The sequence below is a fragment of the Chelonoidis abingdonii genome, chromosome 6 (genome assembly GCF_003597395.2).
Source record: "Chelonoidis abingdonii isolate Lonesome George chromosome 6, CheloAbing_2.0, whole genome shotgun sequence".
Classification (NCBI taxonomy): domain Eukaryota; kingdom Metazoa; phylum Chordata; order Testudines; family Testudinidae; genus Chelonoidis; species Chelonoidis abingdonii.
Genome location: NC_133774.1, coordinates 97,372,129 through 97,390,385, shown reverse-complemented (window position 1 = coordinate 97,390,385; position 18,257 = coordinate 97,372,129). Strand labels below are relative to the sequence as shown.

The following is an 18,257-nucleotide window of genomic DNA, read 5'->3' as shown; positions in this document are numbered from 1 at the left end:
GGTCAGCAACCTTTCAGAAGTGGTGTGCCGAGTCTTCATTTATTCACTCTGATTTAAGGTTTCGCATGCCAGTAATACATTTTAACATTTTTAGAAGGTCTCTTTCTCTAAGTCTATAATATGTAACTAAAACTATTGTATGTAAAATAAGGTTTTTAAAATGTTTAAGAAGCTTCATTTAAAATTAAATTAAAACGCACAGCCTCATGGACCAGTGGCCAGGACCCAGGCAGCGTCAGTGCCACTGAAAATCAGCTTGTGTGCCGCCTTCAGCACCCGTGCCATAGGTTGCCTATCCCTGGTCTAAATGTTGAAGGAGAAATAGTATAGTGGACCTAACCTGATCAGCCTCCCAAAGGAGCAGAAAGGGGAAGGGGCTGGCTACTTACCCCTAAAAATCACGGTAAGAGGACAGTAGTACAAGTCACACAGCGAGGTGGTGGGACATGTCCAAGTTCACACAGGTATAGTCTGATCTTGCATCCTTTTAAGTCAGGGACAACACTGCAGCCTTAATTAATGCAGGATCATGTTGCCAAATACAGGTCTAGAACCACAGGTCTTGGCTACACTGGCGCTTTACAGTGCTGCAACTTTCTCACTCAGGGGTATGAAAAAAAAAACACACTCCTGAGCGCAGCAAGTTACAGTGCTGCAAAGCGCCAGTGTAAGCGTGGCTCCCAGCGCTGTAGGCTAATCCCCACGAGGAGGTGGGGTACCTGCAGCGCTGGGAGAGCTCCCTCCCACACTTGCTGTCATAAACAGAGAGTTTAGGGTTAATGTTTCCTTTACCTGTAAGGGGTTAACAAACAGTGAAACCGGGAACACCTGACCAGAGGACCAATCAGGAGACAAGATACTTTCAAATCTCGATGGAGGGATGTCTTTGTTTGTGTGTTCTTTTCTTTGTCTGTTATCTCTGGGATTTGAGAGTGACCGGACGTATTACAGGCTCTCTAATTTTCTATTCAAGTAGTAAGTGCAAGTAGAAAGGCGGTTTAGTCTTTTTAATTGTATTTCTTTATTTGCAAATGTGTATCTGGCTGGTAGAGTTTTAATGTGTATTTGGCTGGAGGTATTTTAAATTGTATTTCTGCTGGAGGAAGCTTCTCTCTAGTTTCTATAAGCTGAAAGACCCTGTAATATTCCATCTTGAATTTACAGTGATTATCTTTACTCTTTTTTTCTTTTATTAAAAGTTTTTCTGTTTTAAAGACCTGATTAATTTTCCCTCTGGTTAAGGCACAAAGGAAATTGAGTCAGTACTCACCAGGAAATTGGTGGGAGAGAAGGGGGGTGGAGGTGGAATTCCTCTATGTTTTAAGATTCAAGAGTTGAATCACAGTGATCGTCCAGGGTAACCAAGGGAGGGGAAGCTTGGGAGAGGCAACCGTAAAGAAAAGGGTTTACTTTCCTTGTGTCAAGATCCAGGGGATCTGGGTCTTGGGGTCCCCAGGGAAGGTTTTGGGGAGACCAGAGTTTATCAGGCACTCCAAGTCCTGATTGGTGGCAGCTATCAGATCTAAGCTGGTAATTAAGCTTAGGGGGATTCATGCTGGTACCCCATCTTTTGGACGCTAAGGTTCAGAGAGGGGAATTACACCATGACACTTGCACTTCAAAGCGTTCCCGCGGCAGCGCTGTATGGCTGCAACTGTAGCCATAACCACAGTCTCCTGATCCCCAGTACTCCAGGCTTTGCTGCCTCCCACTGTAATAGTCCATTACCTCCAATATAATATTCACACAAAATGTGAGGATTTGCAGACTACCACCTCTGAAGAGCACAGCACTTGCCTGCAGATCTTAGACATGGTTTGCTGTTGCATCACAGGCTTCATCCTGCCAGTTACTAAACTGCCCTTGTAGATGTTTCCCTAACCATGTTACTAATACCACTTACGTTTTTAATAAACTGAAGAAATCTAGCTTATTTTGCTTCATTTGTGCTGTTTATTTTTGCCATTTCATTCAGTGAAAAGATCAACAGTTCACTTTTGTTTACAGTTTCTACTAAGTTTCAGCTTTCTGGTTTTGATTCATTAGCACAATGCTACTATGTTTGAGTTGCAAACACTGGATGTAAATATTTCCCCTGCAAATAAGACACTGCTCAAATTTTTTATTTGCAGATTAAAAACAAGATTTAAAATTCAGTTTAGCTTCTGTTTTTACGTTAAAAATTAGCATTGTGTGAAAGCCAGTAAAGAACTCAATAGGAAAGAAACACATTTACCTTAAATATCCTATTAACAGAACAATTAATATTTCTCTTTTATTTTATCTGCAATAGTGATATAAGATTAACTCTGCTACTAGAAAAACTTTATTTGATGTTCCTGTCATTAACCAAGAGACCTAGGTTACATTCCTTTTGTTATGATGTTTTATATGAGCAATCTTCTGATTCTCAGTCAGAATCCAACAAAAAATATCCAAAGGCATCTTTTGTTTGTGACTCAGTCTTTATGAGCTGCAGTTCCTTGAGACCTTGGAAAGAAGTAAATGTATCTTTCTTTTATCATACCAGTATCTGGAAATATAATAAAAACAAAGCTAATCCTGTTCTGCAAGTCACCCCGTTCTTTTCCTGTAATAAAAGAGCAGTTTACATTATAAAGGCCTTCATGCTACAGTCCTTGCACATACTTAACTTCCAGAGAAGTCAACTAACTTTTGTGATCATGAGGATTGCAGGATCAGTTAGTTAAAATGCCAGAAGTCAATCTACACCAGTGTTCCAACAATTGTGAACACCAGTAGCTCTGCACTAGCGGTAGCAATAGTGGCACATTCAGGAAAACAGGCAAGTGCACAAAGGTGAGAGATTTGGGAGACAATTTCAGATGCTATGTAGCAACTACTTGTTGCATAAAAGAGTTTAAGTTATTCATATATCACATACAACTAGTAAAAGCAAAGTGGGCTCACAATAAAACTAGATCTGAAAACTCCAAGCTTCTCATAATTTAAGATCTGTACTGTGTCTCGGGTCCACCTCCAGTTAAAAAAAAACAAAGGCCCTAATCCTTCAAAGTCTTATGCATGTGTGCAACTTTACCTAGCTTGAGTAGTTCCATTGATTTCAAGGGAGCTACTCACAGAGCCAGATTCCCTGTTGGCACAATTCCATTAGTGTTAGGAGTTAAGTGAGCAGAGAATCGGACCCATAGTGCATACCAATGCACATATGCTTAAGATGGCGCCCCAACTGTTACTTACCCAAAACAAAATAAAGAGCCTGCGTAATGGTTGCAGAATTTGGGCCCAAGTGACGTAATAGACAAAAATAAGTACAATGCAAGAACATGGTACTGGAAATCTATTTTATTCACTAAAATAATGAAAATAAGCAATCACCGACTTAGATTTATGTGCACAACACCACCAAGGCTCAGCTTTAATTACAGTTTCCTCTAAATACCTTAAAAGAAAACACTATATCAAATGTTCTTTAATCGTCGTTGCTTCAGACAGAATATAATTCACACTATTAAACACAGTAGACAAACACACATAAAAGATTAAATCTGCAAGGCTGTGAGCGTACTGCAAGGCTTTCTACACCAAATTAAGTAAGGGCATGTCCACACTACCAGCTGGATCAGCAGGCAGCAATCGATCCAGCAGGTATCGATTTATCGTGTCTAATCTAGACACAATAAATTGACCCCCGAGCCCTCTCTCATCCACTCCTCTACTCCAGTGTCATGAAAGGCGCAAGCAGAGTTGACGGGGGAGCGGTAGCAGTTGACTCACCACGATGAAGACACCACAGTAAGTCAATCTACTTCGACTTCGGCTATGTTATTCATGTAGCTGAAGTTGTGTAACTTAGATCGATCCCCCGCCCCCCAGGCGTAGACCAGGGCTAAATCGTGCTCTGACAGTAGAAAATTATATCTGAACAACAGCAATAACTGTAAAACATACATATGTATTCACTAGGTATATCAGGCTTCTCTTGTTAAGATCTTAACAAATTTTACAAAAGTGAGCTAGCATTATTATCCTCATTTAACATAGAAGAAACCAGTTCCAAAGCTAGAGCTCTGATCTCATGCCCATTGATTTCAGTGCAGAAAGATCAGGGCCTAAACAACTTTGCCTGAACTCATAAAAACATAGGAATGGTTAAAAAAAAAATCCCAAACTTCTGCACCCCCAGTCTTTTTTCCATTAGCATTCTTCTTCCTATTTTCCACCGCAGCATTATCACTGGTGCAGCTCCACTAGTGGTACCTACAATAAAAGAAGTGCTGCAGACAGGCTGCTAGCAGCCACCAGCATTTTAACTACTTGACAGTGTAGTTGCAGAGCAGGGCTAGGTAACATGCTGGTTAAAACACCAGCAGTAGGTCTCGGGTTTCCACCATCATTATCAGTAGTGGCCACACTGACAAAAGGCTCCCTAAGCCAGCCTGAGTTTCAGTGCAAGCCAAAGTAGTTTCACCTTCAGAGAATCCGGGCTTGAATATATAGATAAAATAATTACAAAGTGTGAAAGTTAAGGCGGTATTAATGTAAATCAATCTCTAGCGGTAGTGATATAAAAATCAGTCCTGTCATTCCCACAAACATAACCCACCACCTGTTCACCTAAGTAACTGAAGTGCTCCCTTCTCCCCTACCCCACAGCTCGGGGAGTTTGACACACAGGATCGATGTAAGCATGGATCCAGAGTCAGCTCCTTCAGCTGGCCATTTTGGGACTGACCCCACCTGCAATACACAGGGATGAACACTGCGTCACTGCCAAATGCAGAATTTCCTGTTTCCCCCACAGAATTTCTGGATGCCACAAGGGGCCACTGGACTCTGCAAAACTCAGATTGCAGTGAGCAGAGCGCCAAGCCTGGTGGGGCTGGAAGCTTCATGCTCCTCACTCTCCCAGAGATAGGAGAGGGCCTGGGAGACCCAGCCAGCTCTGGTAAAGAGTGAGGAAGGGCTAGGCCACACCACTCCATGCCCCCAGCGGGACAGTAAAAAAAGTTGTGGGGAGTAAAGACTCTGGGACTGCTGGTGTCTGGGCTGGGGGCTGCTCCATGGTTGGGCTCTGTGGGGAGGGGGGTGCTGGTGTCTGGGAGGTGCCCCTTGGCTGGGCTCTATGGGGAGGGGGAATGCTGGTGTCTGTGCTCTGGGAGCCCACACACAGCCCCCCCCAGTACCCTCCAATTGGAACTGGGTTGTTGTAGGGGTTTCTTTAACTCTCTAGTCCTGTAGAAATCTTTTTTGCTGTTGTCTGTATTGACGACATTCTTCTTGACAGGTATTTTGAAATAGATTACCAAAATAATTAAAACTGGACTGATTACATTGTGTTATTTTGACAAATAAAATATGAAGAATTTTGCAGAATTTTTAATTTTTTGGTGCAGAATTCCCCTAGGAGTAACAGATGTATATAAACTTGTTGCTATCGCTTACCTAGTGGGATGCTGGTACAGTATACAACCACCTCCCTTCTCCATTAGCTCTTCCATACAGTACATTTTCCCTGAGCACTACAGAGAATAACTGATGTTTCCTTGAAAAGTGATGCCCATCTTTTGTCAACAGTAGCAATGACTGACTGATCTCCTCTTCCCCTCACAATTCGTATATATAACTGAGAGGGGGAAAAAAGGTACACTAGAAGAACTGAAAAGCAAGCAAAGGAAACCACCCCACTGATTGACGTGGCCACAAAAAAAACCAACCCTCAGTTTTAGGTTTCTGCATTCCTTTATCATGAGTTACCATGGGCTTTGTAACTAGTTTTTTAGACTATGATTGAAGTGATACAGGATGTAAAAAGCAATGCTGAATTACATGAACTCTTTGGAACTAACTTGTAAGTTGGGAGAATCTGGGAAGGATTCCACAGACTTGTGCTAAAAAGATGACTACAGTTAACAATAATTATGCAGATGTTCATGTCTGTTTACTAGTAAATGATTGAGCACTCAGAAAGGTGAGGCAGCTGTTAAAAAAAAAATCTCAGTTCACAAATGCTAGCAACAAAAGATAAGGAGGTCAGATTCTCTGGCAAAGCATGGGTGCTTTGTTCATTACAGCTACACTTTGGCCCTAAACCCATCTTAACAAGTCCATGGAAGATTACTATGCAGTCAGTATTACTCCTGTGATATAGAACTGCTGTAGGGACTCTTACACCACTCCTCTACTCACCACTGAGGAAGCGGGGGTATATAGCAGAGGTGGACAAACTACGGCCTGTGGGACTGTCCCGCCCAGCCCCGGAGCTCTTGGCCCAGGAGACTAGCCCCTGGCCCCTCCCCTGCTGTTCCCCCTCCCTCACAGCCTCACCTTGCTCACTCCACCACCAGCGCAATGCTCTGGGTGGCAGGGCTGTGAGCTCCTGGGACGGCGCAGCTGCAGAGCCCAGCCTGACCCGGTCTCTGTGCTGCGTGGTGGTGGCGGCAGCGTGGCCCGGCTCCAGCCAGGCGGCACGGCTGGAATGCTGCCAGCCACCAGTGCTCCAGGCAGTGTGGTAAGAGGGCAGGGGGGGTTAGGTAGAGGGCAGGGGAGTTTGGGGCAGTGGTCAAGAGGCAGGAGTGTGGATAGGGGTCGAGGCAGTAAGAGGGGGAACATAGGGTTGAAGGGGGGCAGTGGTTCCAGGGGAGCAATCAGGAAGGAGGGGGGGTTGGATGGGGCAGGGAATCCTGAGGCGGTCAGGGAGAAGGGGTGGTTGGATGGGGCAGGGGTACGGGGGGGGCGGTGGCTCAGGAATGAGAGGAGGGGTTGGATGGAGTGGTGAGGGTCCAGGGGCAGTCAGGGGGACAGGGAGCAGGGGTGTGTGGATGGGGCAGGGATCGGGGGTGGGGGGAGGCTTCAGGGAACAGAGGGAGTTGGATGGGGCAGGAGTCCCGGGGGAGGCAGATAGGAGGTGGGGACCAGGCCACGACCCCCTCCCCTAACCAGCCCTCCATACAATTTACAAAACCCAACACGGCCCAAAAAGTTTGCCCACCCCTGGTATATAGGGGCTTGGTAGTGGACAGGAGCATGATTGGGACATCGATCCAAAGGTCTACAAGGTGCATATGTTTTCAGCCCTGTGGAGCGGTTATAGCCTGGAGTCAGTTAAAAGCATATGAAGCAGAAGAAAGCTTGGTACATTGAAATGTTACACAGGCTTTTTTAAGTCAACTGAAAGCCTCAGGGAACGTGTAAGATGTGCTCAGTTGCAACCTTAGTGTGACAGAATTCAGATTTCAAAGACGTCCAACATAATCTAGTACCCACAGATCTTTGTCAGGAGAGGCAAGGAATCATCTCTCTTTCTAAAGAAGATATCATTCCTCAATCACATCTCCGATCACTGGTGTGGTTAAGAATGTCCATCAATGTACATTACCAAACCTGTAGCTAAGATAAGGACTTCCCTTCTCAGAGCTACAAGCTTAATTATTATCTACCATATATAAAAGGAAACATACCAGTCTTCCCAGTGCGCATATATAAAATGCGCTCTATAATCAAAACTGTTAAACTAGGTGTCAGACAGTCTACTACAAGCTAGAGCTGCAAAAGCAATGGAAAAAATATAAATGTACTGTATTTGAAAAATACAAAGTTAGTCAAATTGATTATTCTATAAATAGTATTTGACAAGTTCAGCTGCTAACAAGTAATGAAGCTATTTGAATTCAAGTGGTAGTGACATGTATTTCTGCAGCACAAGAGTCTGAGCTTTACCCTTACTTTCATCATGAGAATAACTCATGGTGGGCTAAATGATAACCATGAAACAAACCCTCTGTGAATATGAATTTGTTCAGTTTGTTTTATTAAAGAGAGAGACTTTATTCCTGGCTGTTTCACTGAGCAAAAGAAGAGGAGGCCTTATAAACACTGAACACATGCACATCACAAAAATCTTACCAAATATTAATCTAGCTAAGCACTCGTAGGATTCCCTTCATTGCAACATGTGAGCACCTTAAAAGTACATCAGACACTAAATAGACTGGACAGTATTTCTCCATGGACAGGTCAAAAGAATTACTATTTGTCTGCGCTTGTTTCCAAAACCCTATGAATTAACTACAGTGCACAACAAAAGACAACATACCAAAAGAATAACCAGTACTTCATTAAATCGTTTTTGGCTAACAATAGAAGAGCTCCTCACATTGCTCTGTGTAAGTAGAAAACTAAAGAATGTGAGTTCTGAACGCAAACAACCTTCACAAGGCATTTCAATTCTGTAAAAGTTACAAGAGCTATCTCAACCTAATTATTCATAGCTCTGAGCTATTGGTCTTTTGATTTCCAGCTTGGGAAAGCCAAATCTTAAGCAAAAAGAAAATGAAGGGAAATGTAAAAAAATAAATCAACTTATTTACACCTACAGGAACAGCATGAATAAAATTTAACACTTGGATTCTGTTAAAAATATCCCTCTGAGTTATGTGGAACTACAATTGCTTTATTATATAGCCCTAAAAGCACTAAAATAGTGTTGCCTTGTCTCTGAATATGTAATATAGATGAAGTTTCTGCTAAATATATGGCATCATCTAAAACTAATTATATTCAAGTCTAAAATCTACATTTTCTTTAAAACTATACAAAACTTCAGTCTTTTAAAAAAAAAAAACTCATAATATTTTTTCCTCTGTTTTTTATTCTACTATTTGCACTTCAATCCCAAAAGAGAAATGAAAGAGTATATATTTCAAGGCACCGGTTCAACACAGTGATCTCCCTCTAGTTTTCTACTGTAGGTTAAGAAATTTATAAGCTATCATAAGAATTGTCAAACTAGATCAGACCCATGGTTCATCTAGTCCAGTATCCAGTCTCTGACAGTGGCCAGCACCAGATGCTTCAGTGAAAGCTGCAAGAACCTCGTAGTAAGAGTATGTGGGATAATCTGCCCCCCTCATTAGGTCCCATCCTGGTCTCCAACAGTCAAACTAGCTTGAGCCCTGAAGCATGAAACAAAATCCAAGTCTGGTTTTCCATGGCTCCTGAGAAATACCCACTAATCTTCGTTATTTTCTTTTTCACCATTAAAGGGATTTTTAGATTCGGTTTCCCAGTGCAATAAAACTAAAAATAGTCAATAATATCTGGCAACAGATAAAACACACAAATTATTTTATTGAATAAGGGTATTTGTTACATTATCATGCTTCTATTAAAAACAAAACAAAATCAGAAGCTGAGGTCTTTCATGAAAAGGTTTCCTGTTTCATAGACAAAACATCTTCTGGAATAGTTCTTTTCTTTCTGTTTTGAATAAACTGATTAAATTCGGTTGGACTGATCTCTTCCCCCCCACCCCCAATCTTTTGTCAGGGGAAAAACAAAAAACAATTTCTGGGAATTTCTTTTTGTAAAATAGCATGTGTGTATGTCAGGAAAAAAAAAATCTGGATTAGTATGTACTTAATAAGCAATAAACTCACAAAACCCCAGTCCTGCAACTTATCTTTATGCACTGAGTAGCTGCGTTGACTTCTGTGGGACCATTCACAGTGCATAAAGGTAAGCACATGCATGCGTCTTTACAGAATTAGGGAATGAGGTCCAGATCCGGAAAAGATTTACATACAAGAGTTTGACTGCAATGGGATTGCTTACATATGTAAAGCTAACCACATGCTTAAGTCTTTGCAGGATCAGAGCCTAAGTAACTTTCAGCTACTTGAAAGCCAGTTTACAACAGGTGAGTGTGAGAAAGACTCTGGGAAGCACAGAAGTGCTGCTTTATTCTTACAGCGCGGGGTGGGGTGGGGTTAACAGGCTGAGTGGCTGCATAAAAGAGAACCTTCACTCCTGCCTGCAAATCACAGAGCAGACCACATCCCACCCCTGAATAGGCTGGCATAGAAGGGACCATAGGCAGAAGAAGCAGAGATTCTAATCAGCAAGCACCAAGGTGGATCCACTGACTATGAACTACCATATGGTGGGTGTAGAAGGGCAGCCATCTTTATTCTGACCCAGAGGCTGAGATCAGCTACAGAAGGACTGCATTGCAGCCTGTCCCTGGGGTGAGAAGCTGAATTCCTTCCTTCCATCCATCCACCCCTAGTTAGTCATCAGGCAAAAGCCAAAGCAATCAACCACACAGTCAATTTTCAAAACTCTATGTAATAGGTTAACTGTGCAAAATTCCTATATTTACACAAATGAAACTGCATTTGTGCACACCTACCAAATAACTGCGTATGAAAACAAGTTTGTGCACACAAATACAAGAATTTGAATATGCAGGTAATGAACATTACAAGCAAATGAAGAATTTTAAACTTACAAAATGAACGTACCCACCTTTTGCACAATTCCTGTGTTGTCTCTTTTTCAAAGTACGACCAATAATGTGTACTTGCTGACAAAAAAGTTGTTTTACAGAAATGGAGATTTGTTTGTTCAGATTAATCCTTATCTTGGAGTTAGGGAATAAAATATTAAGATGGATGCTTTTAAAAAAGTACCTTCTAAATGGGACTTAGAAACTTTTTGAAAAATTTACCCATGCCTTTGATTTTTATAGATTTGTTTGTCAATATGGATTATTATTAAGACCTATACTGAACTGCTACTAGTGAAATGTGCTTTTAAAAACTTTTATGTTATTTAAAACCTAACTAGACAACTATAAAAAATAAAGCTCACTATTATTGGCTTATATCCACTGAGGATAGTTTTGATGTTCTTTCAGAAGCTCTAATGCTATTAAACCATTTGTTTATATGACTACTGTACTACTACATTGTTTTTATGCCAAATCTGACAGCACTTACACCAAAGGATATGCATATCACCACGTATGAGAGGAAACATCAACAAGCTTTACTTTAAGTGCTAACAAAAGTTATTCCACACTGACATTGGATAAACTTTCTTTTTATTCACTCTTGGACATGGAAAATCTTGACAAGAGACACAAAACACTTTGGCTGGTTATACAAATTAAAAACAGAAGGTTTGACTATGCATGACTGAATTAAATAGCTATAGCCCCTTTCACAGCTAGAAGGTTATTACCTTAAGGACCTGATCCAAAGCACATTGATTTCAATGGAAAGTCTCTCACTGGCTTCAATGGGGTTTGGCTCAGACCCTAAAAAAAGCAACAAACAGAATTTTGAGACAAATTTTTAGCCTCCTTGCAACTTTGGCTAGGCAAACTGGTTTGGCATGAAAATGGCCAGATTTACTCTGAAGGGAAGTTATTTTTTTCTTGTTCTCTATAATATTACTTTTAAAAGTTACCCCAATTAAAACTGATGACTGTCCAAATTTTCTTTGGGTCCCTGATAAGTTATTACTACCCCTTCAAACTTTCTAAAAGGAAACCTCTCTTTTTGAAAACTAGTGTATCAGCTACATTTGGGGGGGAAAGCTTATAGTTAAGCAAAGTTACTAACAACTCGTGTCTAATTATAATGGGAGGGTGTACACAAGTATAACAAAATGTCAAATGTTAGGAGAGTGTGGTATTTTGTGGACTCATTCCAGTAGCCAGAGATTTCTCATTAAACCCAACTCAGCAAGAGAAAAAACTGAATAGCTCTCTGGTATCAGAAGTATAAGGAATGAAAGTATTGGGGCTAAACCAGCTTGAAGGGAAACTGGCATGAGGTTCTCAGTAGAATTGTGAACACAATCCTGCCCCAGAGATTTGTTACAAAATAAAAAGAAAACTGCAACGTTCATTAAGAACCATCCATCTCATACAATGATTAAGGGAGGTGTCCTGTAGAAAATACGGTCTATAATTCTGTAATACAACATATAGCAAACTGTATATACCCAATACGGCAGAGTTAAGGGTGTGCTGATAAAAAAATGTCAGAGTAGGAGTTGAGTACTTAACTTTGCAGATCTAAATGTTCTTGTGTTGCAGGTTTGGGGGTGGGGTGAGGGACTTGTATGAAAAAAATCTCACACTGCACATTTTAAAAAAAATATCCCTGATGTTGGCGAGTGAGTAATGGGGGATAAAGAGGAATACTTACAATGACTCCAACTGTGCCATTTTTCCACACCATTTACTTTAATTAAAACAATACTCTCAGCACATATGTTGGCTGCTCTCTCCCCTCCTTAGTATAAAATTAATAACACTAGCCTGATGTGATGAATAAATTACACGGCAGTCTGACCGTCTGTGGCATACATGTAAAGCGGAATGAGATTGGGAAATGTGAAGCCTGCAGGAGGATGGTATGGTTCTTTGACTCACATTGGGAGGATGAATAGGGAAGGTAGAATGGAATTTCCAATTCATATAGGGAGGGCAAATGGAGTAGTTCAAGTTTTCTGTCTCAGAGGGAATGGGGGGAAGGCTTCTGTTTCTGGACTGTAAAGTATGTGATGAAGAAGATGAGATGTGTAGTCTCTTGACCATAGAAAGAAGCGGGAATGGGGGGAAAGGGCCAAGTCTGTATAGGGAGCGTAAGAACTGAAGTGTTAGTACCCCAGTGCAAAATGAGCAGATATAAACAGAAGACAACCTGTGATTAAGTCTATGGGCTACACAGTGGTGATCTGAGAAGCTATGCATCTCATGTTCAAAATGTATATAACCCAGTGTGAGTAGGTATAAAAGACTTTTTCTGTTTCATAGGTTCATGCTGGGCAAGGATTGAAGGGTAGAGTTAAAGTTGGTTTTGGAACATACAATATTTCATAAGTGCAGATGTATGTATTGTAAGTGATTGTTGGAACTGTGGTTGTATTTGAATATACATCTACCTTCCCTTAACTACTTATTTCTATACTTCTAAATGCTGTTACTGAATATCTTTTAGTTAAACTTTAGCTTCTTTGACCTACATATGTTTAAACTTTGGTGCCAACTAGCCACTAAGGATAACAAAGGTTTACACAGCTCCTTCTGTACTCAAAATATCTTAAAGCACTTTACAAAGTCATAAGTTAAACACTGGTAGTACAGTGACTGCAGTAGGCAAATAAAACAGCTATTATGCACTCAGTAGCAGCTCCCAATCCTGCAACATGCTCAGCACTTTGTGGGAGCTGTGCAGCACTCCTATCTCCCACTGAAACAAAAAGAAGTAGAAGGACTCAGTGCCTCAAAGGAGCTGATCAAGCACTAAAAGAGGGAATGTTGCTGAACACACCAGGTTCTTCCCTGAATTCTTTGAGCAGTGCCAAGAGACTTAACATCCATTGTTTTTTGTATGATGCATAACCAGAGAATGGATATTACTGTAATGGAGCTGCATGAGATATTAGTACTACATAAACGAACTCTAAACAAACCACCAAAAAGGTACTTTTAGAACTTCTGGTCAATTCTGCTGGTGTCAAAAAAAAAAAAAAAAATCAGATGGGTTGGTTAATTTATTTGGGTATTAGATATGAGAAAAACATAATTCATACATTTCACACAATTTTAAGCACATGCTTAAGTCCCATTTACTTCAATGAGACTTAAGCGCAGGCTTCAATGCTTTGCTATAATAAAGTCACAGACATAATCCTGCCTCAACAAGAAACCAATGGCAAAAATCCCATTGGCTTCAACAGATGAAGGATCATTTCCCAAACATATTGATTCTCCACTGTATTGTTGATTCTCCACTTACGTAATGAAGGGGCATGGGAGAAAAATGTGGGATGGGAATCAAAATTAGAGTAAAGAAAAAATGTTCCTAAATGCTTTATGCTTAGTAACTACTTGCCATGTATGAGCTTTGTCTGGGGATTTTAATTATAAAAGCAGGTTTGGAAAACAATGTTTCTCTATTCAGACCTTTTTCATTAGCTGTAGAGAGTTCTTCCTGAATTATATTTTTCAGGTGCCTATGACACAAAGATATATGGACCAAAAAACCCCATGAAAGTTGAACATATTGAGGAAAAACTTCTGTCTGGGTCACAAACTAAAGTTCTTAAAGAAATATATTTATTCAGAATTCTTTTACCATTATGTTAAACTCAAATTCTCTCAAAAGGCAACGTTCTTTAAATTAAGCTTAAAGGAAAAAAAACCTCAAATTCTGCTTTGAACCGAGTCCTTCCTGCATTATTAAAGATCAGCATAAAACATTTACAGAAACATGTAGTTTTTGTTTTGTGTTGTTTTGTTTCTGAAAAGGAAATGTCAGTTTCTTCACCTCAAGCAACATCCTTTTAAAAGTGACATGAGCCAACTGCTACTGACATTTTCTTTAGGAAACCTAATGCGACATATTTATAGATTTTTGAAGCAGTAATAAGCAGAGCAAATACATGCAGGTTTGTTTTTCATATGGTGAAGAGGAAAAAACTGTCTAAGTACAATCCAGATTGATATTGACTACCTAAACAGTGCATCAACTGGTTCCAGGAAGCACTGCTGTTTTAGGTAAACCACCCTGTGATACTCCAAGATTGGTCTGCTATATTTATGAAATTTGTTTCCTGTTTCAGGACATTATTCAGCAAGTCTTTAAATCCATCTATAACAATTGCCTTAGTCCTTCTCAACTCTTCCAAACACTGAAATAACTAATCAACACAGATTCACACCATAACCCCTATCCTATGAAGACTTATGCATATGCTTAATTTTAAGCATGTGAGTAGTCTCACTGAGTTTCAGTTTAAATTCTGTCTGCAGGATCAGGACCTAATTCATGTAAAAGCCTTGACTTCTCCAACCCCTGAAATGTAACAAAAATTGTTATAGACTTATAGGAAGTTTGTAAAGTTCCGAGATATATGTAGATTAGACTTATCTTGCGGCATTCTTTTCAAAGAGGACATAATATTTTAGGACCAGACCTCCATGCATATATCAAATCTTACTGCAATTATCATCATGCTACCAGCCCTATAATCTATGCATGGATTTGTTAAGGTGTGGGTATATAATTAGTATACATTCTCTTGTTCACTAGAGTATTTTCTCAGTGCATTTATTGGAATTATTTCAGATTTATATTAAACAAAATAAATCATTACCTCACTTGTGATTCCCCTACTTAGAAAATCTCTATTTAACCATCTATGTAAACCAATCTTTATATAGTGTTACATTTTAATGAAGACGTCTGTCCTTTTACCAGACTGGTACAGCAAAGGTTGAGATTAGGGAGGATAATTTTCTACTGTGATTACAAAACTGTGAAGTAAAGAGTTAAATTTTTGCTCTCTCCATGTTAGTATGTTTCAGTTACCAAAAGGCAAAATTCTGGAAAAAACAAATCCTTAAATACCTTGAGGATTACAATGACCTAACGGCACTATAGTGTTTGAGGCACCTAGGGCCTCAATCTGAAGGCGTTTATACTTGTTTTGTTGGAAGTAGCAGTACAAATTGTAACTTGTGTAAGAGTGTTAATGGAGTATTATTCTTGTTACAGAGCATTGATTTTACTGTCTGACACAGAACAAGGTAGCTAACCATCTAAACAACTTCCTAGAACCAGGTTACAATCCACTCCCTCAACCACAAGGCAACAGCAGAGACGGATTAGCACCTGCAAGGATAGCAAATAAACAAACCTGCCTTTGTAACTGAAACAGGAGAACAATTTGTACATTTTCCATCTCCCTTCCCCCGGTTAACCAGCGCAGGGTTCAATATCAGTATGAAAGGCGTGGGGTGGGGAAACTAAGGCTTTGCAGCATTTGATGTCGTTACACCACCACCCCACTTGTTCAATCCGGATCCACAGCTAGCGATGAAAGGAGTAGGACGGAGCCTTGCCGGTGACATGCAGCGGCCCATGCAAGCCCGCTGTTGCACGCCACCACCCCCTTCCCCACCAGCAGCCACCCAGGCCCCCTCCCACTGACACCATGCCCCTTCTCCATCCCGGGTGCCAGCCCCTCCGGTGCCCGGACAGCCCCTTACTGCCCAACCCTCGGGAGCTGCGGTGCCCGCATAGCTCTCCCGCTGCCACCCGCCCCTAGCCAGGCTGCTGTCTACGAGTCCCTCCAGGCTGGCGGCCGGCAGGATCCGGCCCTAGAGGGGGCGAAGGAGCCCGGATCCCTGAAGGAGCAGCTGTCACAGCCCCGCACCGCCCCGGGAGGGAGCAGCCAGGCCGGTCTGCAAGGGACGAGCCGCGCGCACTTGCCTCTGGCCCGGGGACTCCGCGCTCCAGCCCAATTGCACCCCCACGGTGAGTTCCGGGGCTGCCCGAGCGCCCAGCCGGTGCAGGCTGCAGCCTCCGGCTCGGCTCGGCTCGGCTGCCCTCTCCCTCCGGGCTGGGCTTCCCCTGCCAGCCCGGCGTGGACAGGCCGGTCCCGTCTCTGGGCAGCGGTAAGACCCCGCCGTCCTCCTGCTCCTGGCAGGCTAGGTGAAGTTACGCGCCGAGCCGGCCCAGCCTCCCTCCCCTCCAGCCCTGGCGCTCTGCGCGCCTCCCAGACACAGGGCTGCGCCGCCGGCTGAGGCCCCGCCCGGCAGCAGCCCAGGCTCTTCCCCTTCCTCCACCCCCGCCAGGCTCGCACTGAGCGCCGGGCTTCATCGCCTGCCCACTTACCCGTCGCCAGCCCTCTGGGGGAGCGGGGCTGCTTTGCGGCTGCCGGGCCGCGCGAGCAGGGACAGGGGGTCCCTGCCCAGGCGCCAGCCCGCACGGCCACAGCTTCACCCAGCGGCGGGGAAGGTTCCACGAGGTTCCCGCACCTGTGGCCTTGAAGGAGGGAATGTTTGGGGGAGAGGGCGGCACGCTGCTGGGAGGAGATACACGCAGCAGGTGCGTAACTTCACAGCGCCAGGATCAAGGCTCCGGTGGCAGGTGTTTTAACACAAAACTCTCCTCCCTGCATCGCGCAGCGATGTAGAATATGGCACCCCCTTCAGGCTCGTTGTGGTGTACGCCTCCTCTCTTGCCTTATGCTTAGATTGTAAGCTCTTTGGGGGCTGGGAATCGGCTTTTCCTTCTGTGTTTGTACAGCTGCTAGCACAAATACAGGACTGTCGTATAAATATTAATAATAAATATAATCGAAAATGCAATAGGCTATTTCATGTACTATATATTAGGCCCTTGTAGTCTGTTCATATTACAGTATGATCTAGTGTAGTGGTACAGAAACTTTTAGTCACGCCTCCACCCCCACCTCTGTTGTGCCCCATTGCCACCCTTACAGCTGTGCTGCTGCCAGTGATAGCACTACCTTCAGAACTGGGTGGCCAGAGAGCGGTGGCAGCTGGGTGGGCCATTCATATTGCTTGTGGCATGGCAGGGCTATTTTTTTAATCCTGCTTTCCTCCTGCCCTGCAATACTTCATTTTTATTCCGCTCTTGGTATTATGGGAGCAGGTCCTGTGGGACTCACAGGATCCCAGTTTCTTTATGCCCCCGGAGAGAAGCTCTTATGTCCCCCCCTGGGGGGTACGCGCCTCTCCCCCTCCAGTTTGCGCACTACTGATTTAGTGGATTGACGATGGGACTGGAATCCAGGAACTCATGACTCCTGAGACAATGACTCATATTAATGACTTTGGGGAAGCCATTTAAAGTCTTTGTTCACCCATTAGCACTAATAATGCAAAGAATTGAGGATTAATTAATGTTTGTGCAGTGCTTTGTTGTGCAAACCATTATAGAAGTGCAACGTTATAAAAATGCTTACATACAGTAATACAAATAGTAAATAATTTATGTTTATTTTCAGAAGGAAGAACTATACTTCTTCCCATGATTTCATGACCTGTCTGTAAAACCAGATTAAAACTCCATACTTGTGTGAATGTTTGCTGTATGGATATGTTCCCAAACTCAGAGAAGTTCAGGAGCCATTTTAGATTTCTTTCATTCCCAAAGCAAGGGAATGTCCCTCAAAACTAAAAACATACGTATATTCTGAGGTGATACCTTCAAAGAAAGCTACTTTTTGTGGAGAAGGGTATTCAGCAAAGAGGTACATCCTGAAGCATAGCTAGCTCAAGCAAAACTGAGGCTCACAGCAAAGTCATTCAGGTGAGCCCTATCCACTCTTACAAGGCCCAAATTCTGTCCATGAACTTCTCCACCACATCCTTCACCTATCTCAATGATTCTGCCGTACCACATAGGGGTATCCATTTGGGGGAGAGAAAAGGTACTGGAGGAGGCACAAAGGCAATGCCCAAAACGATGCATGTATGAAGGAAGTTAAAGAAACAAGGAATGAATATTTCCCGTTAAATAGGATGAGTGGAGTGGGAGGAGCTTGCACCAACCAGTGCTGTGATCAAGGAAACATCTTGATTCCTTAGGGGGCTCAGCTTATCGCCACAAAATGAGCTATTGTGTCATGTCACTGGAGCATGAACAATTATTGCTATACTACCCTTT

The 18,257-nt window shown here is 42.4% G+C and overlaps 1 protein-coding gene across 1 annotated transcript in view; it reads right to left on the bottom strand.

The window, feature by feature from the left end:
• The window catches only part of PIP5K1B (phosphatidylinositol-4-phosphate 5-kinase type 1 beta), a 168,010-nt gene extending 151,681 nt beyond the window's left edge, over nucleotides 1-16,329 (bottom strand). Inside the window, exon 1 of the mRNA XM_032801803.2 lies at nucleotides 16,053-16,329. The gene's annotated coding sequence lies outside the window, so the exon portion shown is untranslated. The remainder of the gene's footprint in view (nucleotides 1-16,052) is intronic.
• Between the last annotated feature and the right edge of the window lie 1,928 nt (nucleotides 16,330-18,257).